This window comes from Coenobita brevimanus, chromosome 103 (assembly GCF_032717465.1).
Source record: "Coenobita brevimanus isolate Jiangsu-jjx chromosome 103, ASM3271746v2, whole genome shotgun sequence".
NCBI classification, from domain to species: Eukaryota; Metazoa; Arthropoda; class Malacostraca; order Decapoda; family Coenobitidae; genus Coenobita; species Coenobita brevimanus.
Window position 1 is genome coordinate 41,231,720 of NC_137056.1, and position 10,303 is coordinate 41,242,022.

Here is a 10,303-nt window from a genome sequence, read left to right on the forward strand (position 1 = left end):
GAAAAAAAATCTAGGGACGTAGGGTGGTCTCCCAGGGTGTACATGATCCGGATTTGAGAGAGAGAGAGAGAGAGAGAGAGAGAGAAATAAAAAGAATGACAGCTAGAGAATAACATTTCCTTTTCCATGCGAACAATTGACGGTACACTGAAATAAAGACGCCCTATACTCCTGTCACTTTGATTTGGCCTAGAATTTCCATCTCTCCATCTAGAATACTGAGCGGTAACAGTAGATTAACAGTAGAATACAGTGCTAGTCACGAAGAAGTGCAGGGAAAAAGGATGTAGAACTTTCGTATCGTCCTCTTCTGGCAGTGACCTTCGTGAAATCAGCCGCAAAAGGACGAAAAAAAAGGACAAGTTGAGGTGAAAAGAGTATAGCTTCTTTCCCATTTCATTTCGCCATAGGTCAAGGCTGAACAAACGAAGAACAGAGTGCGGTATACCCGGATAGGTTTCTGGTATACCCGCATCATACTCCCAGATAGATGTGTGAGACGTGTAGATAGATTAAAGAGGCGTGGCGATAGGTACATGATACTCTTTGATGTTTATATGAGGCGTGTGGCTGGGAATGTGAGCCTCGATATTGGCTGCGGGGGATGGAGTTAGCTCATGAGGCAAGGATAGCTACACTGAGCAGGCAGGTGGCTTGGTGGGTTGTGACTCATGGATGGTGGGGGTCCTTGCCTGTTAACACCTCCTCCTTGGCGATTTATTTAGTAGAAAACCCCAGCATTTTATTGTATGTTACTTTTATCGTTTCAGTATTGCGTGTCACAAGTGGATATTGGAGATGTAATGTGCTGGATAAATCAGTAAGGAAGAGGTGTTACATAATCCCCAGACGAATTGAAAAGTGACCTATGGGAGAGGCAAAAAGTTAAGTCATGAGGCAAGAATAGCGCCACTGGGCAGGCACGCAGGCAGGCAGATAGATGGGCAGGCAGATAGATAGGCAGACAGATAGGTAGGCAGATAGGCAGGCAGGCAGGAAAACAGTTAGGCAGACAAACAGGCAGGCAAGCAGGTGTTGGGTTTGTGACTCATAAGGACTGGTTCTGCATGACTCACTCTCCTGTCTCATGAACCGTGTCTAGCCAACAACCCCAACCCCCTCTGCCAACCCACCACCACCACTATACTCCGTTCACCTTCACCTGGCAACTCATGGAAACTGGTTCTGCTTGACTCATCCTCTTGTCTAACACCTTGGAGGTCCTCATGAGCTGTGTCTGCCCTCCCTCCACTCCCAAACCCCCTCACACCACCACCACCACCACTACTGTCTTCTGCAATTTCTTCTACTCCAGTGGCTTACCTTTCCTTCCTCTCTTCCTTTTTCTTCTCTCTCTCTCTCTCTCTCTCTCTCTCTTTCTCTCAAGAAACTCCACATCCCGTCCAGCATCCCCCTATCCACTCACATTAAAAGTGCATTTACACCTCTCCACAACAACACACCCTTGTTGGCACTCACATCCTTCTCTCTCTCTCTCTCTCTCTCTCTGCCATGAACGCACTTGATTTTTTTATTTTTTTATCTTTTTTTTAGAATAAGTTCACACCAATTTACTCAGCTGAAGGAATTTTTGGCGTGCTAGAGGTTAATCGAAGCATTTTTCAACCTTCAGAATTGATTTGGGAAAGGGTTACAGGTATTTTCCATCCATCCATCCATCCATCCATCCATCCTTCTATCCATCCATCCATCCTTCTATCCATCGATCCATCCATGTACCCACCCACCCACCCATCCATCCATCCACTCACCCAACCATTCATCCATCCATTATCTACTCCTTCTTTGCCTCAACAGGAGCGTAATGACCTGGGGTAGTCTGCTCACTCCCGACAACCATCCTCGCTCGTCCCTGAGTGGCGTTATGTGACCAATAAACCCTAACCATCCCTCGAAATTAATCCATTTACGGGTTCTATTTAAATATTAGTAACGAGCAATATTCAGACACAAGAATTGGCCTCTGACTCACTAAATGGCAAAAGTCACCCTCCCATGATTCACAAATAATAATAATAATAATGATAATAATAGTAATAATAATAATAATAATAATAATAATAATAATAAATCTAAGCGATCACGTGAACTCCTAATATACAGGGTGGTCCATATATAACTCCCCACTTCCACTCCACCGGCCGATTTCTCGTGTGTTGCGGGTACGGCCCAGTCAGTGGTGTCAGCATCACCCTGCATCATTTTTTCATTTCCTACTCCGCATCATTTTTTTTTTCCATTTTCTACTCTGCATCATTTTTTTTTTTTTTTCATTTCTTACTCCGCATCATTTTTTTTTCATTTCCTACTCCGTTTTTTTTTTTTTTATGTCCTACCCAGCATCATTTTTTCATTACTTACTCCGCATTTGTTATTCATTTCCTACTCCAATGCCACAACTACGCCCACACCAGCCGAATGAGCCGTGGCCGCAACACGAGACTACCACTTGAGTTTCTAGCTAGTGAGGCGCTATTTAAGAACCACCCTAGTATGTATAGTAAATAGAAGCTAATCAGTAACTTGTATAGAGCTAAAATATTTCTCTCTTTGAAGCTGACATCTTTAATTTTTCTCCAGGTATCGTCTCTCTGTTTTATTTCATCTCTCATACCCCCCTCTCGTAGTGAAGGGGTTAATGAAGGCCTTATGGGGTTAATGAAGGCCCTATCTAACCCCTTCAGCTCGAGAACTCTCTCCCAAACTGAATAAAATCGTCTGGATATTGGAGGAATAGATTTATTATTTTGTGAGGAGATTTGCGAGGAGTGTGAAGTGGTAGATGTTTTGGCCACCACGTACGGGATTAAGGCGTCTGGTTGTAGGTAGATAAAATGATAGATATACGGTACATTCATACATACACATACATACATACACACATACAGATTCATACATACATAAATACATACACATATAAATACTGTACCGTACATACACACATAACATATAATGCGAAGATCGAATAGCAGATTGATAAAATAAAAAGACAGACTGACCAAGAGAAAATATACAGTAGGTAGACAGATTGCTCTTGGTTAGTGTAAGGGTGCATCCACACGTGTGCTTCAGCAAGTGGTGGCAAAGTATAAGCAACACAACAACTAACACAACACCTAACAGCCTCCAAGCATGATGGGAACAACAGCATCCAGATCATGTTGGCAGCATAGTGATGAAGTCTCAGCCACCTCGCTTGCACACACTCATCACATCATCTCTGCTGTCTGTCAGGTAGAAACAGCACTGAAACATACACCTCCATCTAAACGCCGCTCCATACATACATCCAAACCTCTTGCCAGATGTGTTTTCAATGCATGTGTGGACGCGCTCTAACGGGGTAGTGGAGCCACCCGGTTATGTCAGTGCCACCACGTGAAGGCGTCCCTCTTCAGCACAAGACAATATCAGTTAAAAAACAGAAGAAAAACATTGGAAATATCGTAAAGTAGTAAAAAAATCAGTAATGAGCAGAAAACAAGGCGAAAACGAAAATAAAGACTAACTACGCAGGAGAGCCGATGACGGACCTCTTCAGCGTGATGAGGTATTTGTATTGCTTGTTCTTGACGCCACCAGACGATTTTATTAAGCTTAAATGAACCCCCTGGTCGTGAAGGGGTTAACGAGAGCTGTATCGAACCCCTCCCCTTCGTCAGGTTTATCCAAGACTATTGAACATCGTCAGGGGATGGGAAGGTAACGTCCTCGGGCTGAAGAGGTTATTTACCCACAAAACAATTCGGCAAAGCGGCCAAGGTGGAAGAAAACTCAAGATGAATACAGTCGTCTGGGGAAATGAATAAAATTACAGTGATATCCTTGGACTGAAGGGGTTAATCACACAGTACAGGAGGGAAATAAATACTGTCACCCAAACCGGAAGTTCCTGTACTAGCACAAACCGGAAATAAGAATGGCTAGGGGAGGAGGCACAAACAAAAGCCCCCCCTCACAGTGAAAGAAGCCAGCAAGCCAACTTCAATATGGCCTTGACATATGCCACATGCCGCCCCTCTGCTCCCTCCTGCTGCTGCTGCTGCTGCTGCCTCTCTGCTTCTGCTGCTTGTGACTCTTGATGATCCTTGTTGCCAGATCAAGTTCGCTGGGTACATTTTAATTTTTTTTATTTTTCATTTTTGAGAGAGGGGTGTGTGAGATGGGGGGAGGGCAGCGATGTGGCAGAGGACAGGGCGACATGGAGGCGATTTGTTTGTGGCAACACCTTACGGGATTAAGGCGTCTGGTGATAGACTGATAGATAGACAGACAGACAATAACAACAATAACGTAATAAAAGTAACAGACAACAAAGACATGACTGGGATATTATTTAAAGTGAGGGCAAATAATTTCTCTTTGAATTCGATAGCACGTTCACTCTAACCTGGCAGACGTGGCTAACCCCTTTCAGCTCGGTGAATGGCCAGGTGTAATTAGAGTGGAGAGTTCCGATTCCTACCTTATATTTAAGACTTACTGAATATCGATGAACCTAGACCTTATACTCATGAAAGAGGAAGTCCAGTTCCGTCCCTTGAAAGCAGTGTAGTATTGTTTAGAAGGAAATATATTTGTTCACTGGTCCCTCATTTATTTATTTATTTATTTATTTATTTATTTATTAGTTATTGTCCTGTTCTCGTATAACTGAACTGAGGTACGCGTTATTCACCCAACTTGATGCAGAATTAAAATCAGTTACCAAATCCACACGTTCAAAGTACATTTATAGCTATATCGAGAACATACATAGAAACATACATACATACATACATACATACATACATACACACACATACATACATACATACATACATACACTAGCTGCAGCGAGAGTAAATCTAACTTGGCAGCTTCATTGGTGTTCGCGGCTGTTGCATCTCTTCACTGGGATCAAGGAGAGCAAGTTGCATTCACTCTTGGAAACCTTGCAAGTTGGCTGTATTATTGCGGATGGTAATGGTTTGGCCAGAGGAGAGAGAGAGAGAGAGAGAGTGCGTGACGACATTCATCTGTTTTTTCTTTTATGATTTGTGGCACACCTTGATAGTGGATTTGTGGATTTGGATAGCGGATTTGTGGATAGTGGATTTGTGGCACACCCTGATAGTATAGTGGATTTGTGGATTTGGATAGTGGATTTATGGATAGTGGATTTGTCGTACACCTTGACAGTATAGTGGATTTGTGGATTTGGATAGTGCATTTGTGGATAGTGGATTTGTGAATTTGGGTAGTGGATTTGTGGATAGTGGATTTATGGATAGTGGATTTGTGGGTAGTGGATTTGTGGTACTCCTTGGTAGTATAGTGGATTTGAGGATTTTTGATGGTGGATTAGTGGATAGTGGATTTTGGCACACCTCGATAGTATATGGATTTGTAGATTTGGATAGTGGATTTTTGGCACACCTTGATCGGGAAGTGGATCGAACTTTGGGGTGAATTGTGTGTGGAGTATATGATTAGGGTGTAGCACATTTGTAGCTTTGTCATAGTTTTTACTGTCTGATGGATAATTATGATATGCATTTGCGTGGAAAGTGTGCCTGTGAGGTGGAGCCAGGATTCCCAGGGCTCGAAGTGTCAGCTAATGAGAGTGTGGCCCATTTAATTAGGTAGATTTTGGTTAGTTCTCATCGTATCAAGTTTTCTCTTCCTTTCTGGACCTTATCACACCCCATCCTTGGGTGGGAAAATAGAGCTGGATGATGATGGTGATGATAATGATGATGATGATGATGATAATGATGATGGTAATGATGATGGTAATGATGATGATGATGATGATGATGATTGTACACCTTGTGGTAGGTGTGGGTGGCTACAAATCAAATGATTTCCCGTATCCCGAGAGGCACCTTACTGCGCTGGGTGGTTACCATAACCAAGAAATGGACGCCAGGGTGTCTAGTTAAGACACTCCAGCTGGATATGTCCCATAAGGGTTTTAATTCGATGGATGGTTGGGATTTATTGCTCGAAATGCCGGTCAGGGATGAGTGACTGGTCATTCTCGCCTTAAATGTGGACTGAGTAGCCTAGCCCGGTCCTCTACGCCCAGGATAGGACAGTAGAGGGGGTAAAACTTTTGCTCACCGAAAATCCATCGGAGATAAAGATTAGTGAAAGAAGCAAATTTTTTCCGATCTGAAGTATTATAAGAGAGAGAGAGAGAGAGAGAGAGAGAGAGAGAGAGAGAGAGAGAGAGGAAATTCATGACTACGGAAAAGTTGTAGAATGTAAGAAATTTTAGAAGAGTTAGTCGGGAATAAAGATAAGATTTTAATTGAATGAGCATACAGATATCGAGGAGACGAAGATTGGCAAGAGATATTGTGTTACCTGTACAGTATTTGCACAGGTAAAATAAACATTGGGTCGATATTGGGGGTGACTTTGAAGATGACATCCCGGATATAGACTAATGGAGCCGCAGATCACCTGAGGCCTCACCTGTCAGGAAGATTTGACCTCCTCTGAGATGATCCTGTACTGTGCCAAATAAAAACTATATATATATTTTTTTTAACACGCAAAGGGAGATGGGGAAAAGAGGTAAAAATATTAGTTATTTAAAGACTTGCAATATTTATAGAGACGTAAGGCAGTCAGAAATTTCATTTGAATTGAAAGCTTATAAATATATATATATAAGTAGAGAAAATGAGACAAAGAAAAAAAAGCTGATGAGATAAAATGCAGGACAAGATGAAGATGCAAAAGTTATAAAATCAAAATGGAGGAAATTAATGCTTTTTTTTTTTTAATTATACGCCACATTTATGCACACACAACCAACTCAGCGAGAAAATGTTAAGTAATTTCTGTGAGATGTTCTGATCTGACACAAAAGCATCATATCACGTACACAGAATAATAATAATAGTAATAATAATAATAATAATAATAATAATAATAATAATATCATCATCATCATCATCATCATCATCCGGACCTCCTTTCCCACCCTAGGGCAGGGTGAGGAGTAGCAACGTCCCGACTGCCCAAGTTTGCCCAGTCCAGAGGGTCACGCTTCCATTCACTTATCATTCAAGTCCCGGGAATCCTGGCAGTATCTGATACGCAAGAAACATTCACCACATTCCGTAGCTTCAGTTAAACGTATCCGATAGTCAATCTGGACGCTGCCACGTTAAAAAGGAGTGCCAAATCCCTGATTATGATGCACTTCTTCTCACAACATTCATCCAGATAGCTCGATCTCTTGTCAGTTCCCTAGCCTCACCGACTTCATACCTCTCTTCCTCACACACTCATCCACCATATCTCTCCACCTTCTCCTTGGCCTACCTCGCCTCTTGAGGCCCAGTAATAATAATAATAATAATAATAATAATAATAATAATAAAGCACATAGTTGATTTAACCACCATGAAAACTAAACAGGTAAAAAAATACATACTTAGAACATCACACACACACACACACACACACACACACACACACACACACACACACACACACACACCTCCGTGATCTGCATAGTTGATAAGCCACACCTTCCCCTGGGCGAGAGCAATCATCCTGCCCCTCCCAAAAACATAGTACAGGCAGAATACAGTGTTACAGTGTGTTTACTCTTACCTGGCAAACATCCCTAACCCCCTTAGGACAGGTCAGGTGAGTTGATGTTCAGGTGTAGTTAGAAAGGTAAATCTGATTATATCCTGTTCATTTTACCTTGGCCTAAAGTTGCCATCCCTTCGTCTTGAATGCTGAGGTATAACAATAGATTAACACCAGAATATGATGCTAGTCACGAAGAAGTGCTACAGAATGAATGAAGAGCCACAGAGCCATCTATGAGAAACAAGTCACAAAAAGACGAAAATCTGGGGCAGGTTGAAGTGAATAGAGTCTAGTAACCAAGGAGACTCTTCTGCCTCGTCGAATTAGATGTAACGATGACAGTATTGAGGTTATGGTAGTTGCCCAGTCCCGTCAGATGAAAATAAACCGGCTAATGTATTTTCCCACGTACCTCTGTCTTCATATGGATTTTTTTGTGGTGACTGTGACTGTGGTGGAGACTGTCTATCAATCTGTCTATCTATTTATCTGTCCGCCTAGCTATCTGTATGTTCATCTCTCTATTAGCCTATCTATCTGCCTATATATCTGTCTGCTTATCTATCTCTGTATCTGTTTTGACAGCGTAATTGTAATCTCTATATTGACTCGTATCCTTCTAATGATGCTTTAAATATATGACATTACTGAGAAGAATCTTAAAACTAACACTTTCACCTCACACACCTTCAAATCGCAGTTTACATTCTCTCTCTCTCTCTCTCTCTCTCTCTCTCTCTCTCTCTCTCTCTCTCTCTCTCTCTCTCTCTCTCTCTCTCTCTCTCTCTCTCACTTTATTATTTCATTAAACCTTCAATAACTTACACAGTGACATAATCAAGATGGAGTAAGCATTCCTTTAGTTAGTTTCATCTCTTCTACACCTCCTACCCTCCCCACACATACTTTCACTCTCTCACTTTCTCACTCTCTCCCTTTACTCCCTCGTACTACACACACGCTCTCTCACAAGCGTACAAACCTACATAACTTACACGCGGCCATAAATCTTTCTTGTCTCTTGGAGGCGTTACAGATTTGGCAAGGGATCAGCTGGGAAGTTTATTATGCCTTGCTGGTAGAGTAGATTGTGTGCCCCACCCTGTCCCACCCGCCTCCACCCATCCCCACCCATCTCTATCCTCTCCCACCCTCCTCCACCTTCTCCCACCCATTTCACTCGCTCTCTTCCCCCACCCTGTCCAACCCACCTCCACCCTGGCCCACCCTCTACTCTCTCTCTCTTCCCCCCACCCTTTTCCACCCTTTCCACCCGCAATTCACCCTCCCCTGCCCAGTCCTACCCCCATCCAGCAGAGGTTACTGGAGATACTAATCCCTTCGCTGTTAAAAGTAATCCGTAAACAGAAATAAAATCGTCTGATGGTACGAAAAGTAAATAATAAAGTTCACCGTACTAAAGGGGTTTAATATGACCCTCGCCCGTCCCGTCTCGTCCCACCACACCTCTTCCCAAGTTGACCTCTCGCCCTCCGTGGCCTCTCTCCCTCCGTGACCTCTCTCCCTCCGTGACCTGGGTATGTTCTGGTTCACCCCGATCCTTATTCATGAACCCTAACTCCTTACCCTTCCATCCCATCCCAGTCCCATCTCTTCCCCTCCTTCCAGCCCCTCTCTGGTTCCATCTTTTCCCATCCCTTTGACCCGCCCCGGTTCCCATCTCCTCCTCTGCCGCCCGTCCCATCCCGTCCCACTATACTTCACCAAAAACTGACTTCTTACCCACTTTGACTCATATCCACTCTTGCCCTCACTCACTCACTTCCCCCTTGACCCCTCCTTTACCCTGACCTCTCCTAGTCATAAACCGTCCTCTCCTTGCACCACTTCGCCTCCACCGTGCCTCCCTTCCGCCCTGACTCCACCCTGCTCCACACTAACCTCACCCTGATCAGCCCTACTTCACCCTGTCCTTACTCTGTCCCTTCCTTCTTGTCTCACCCTGCCCAACGCCTTCCTCATCCTGTCTCGCCCTACTTCACCTTGACTCCACCCTGTCTCTTGCTGCCTGGCTCCTCCCTGTCTCACCCTGCTTTACCCCTTCTCCACCCTGCCCTGGCTCCATCTTGTCTGGTTCCACTCATCTTCACTGTCTCTCTTAGCTTGTTGTCTTCTTACTTCGTCTGCCCAACATACGTCATACTCACACATCCTCTCTCCAAAATCTGACATGTATTTATTTTATTCCTCCGTATATTATTTCTCATTCTTCTTTTTCCCACACCGTCAAACTCCACTCACCTTTTCCACCTTTTAGATTTCAGGTGAATTTATGCAACTTTCTTTTCATTATTTCTAGGCCAAAGTTGCTGTGTCGTAATCTATTAATATCTTTCCTCCTTCATCCCTATTTCTCCCTCTGATATTAACCTGTCTGTGTTCTTCCTTGCGATCTCAATATAATAACAGCATCCCTCTCTTTACTTATTTTTTAGCATATTATCAACTTATCTTTATTCTCCATCTCAGTCTGTTAACACCTTCCCATCCCTTCAACCCCATCTATTCGCCGTCATTTATCACCTATCATTATTTTTCATCTCTTCCTCAACACCTTTTTTCACTCATATATTACCTTATCTTTATTTTACCCCTTACCACTCCTGCTCATCTTGCCTTGGCCACCTCTTTTCAAGGACACCCCCATCATTAGGTCCAGATC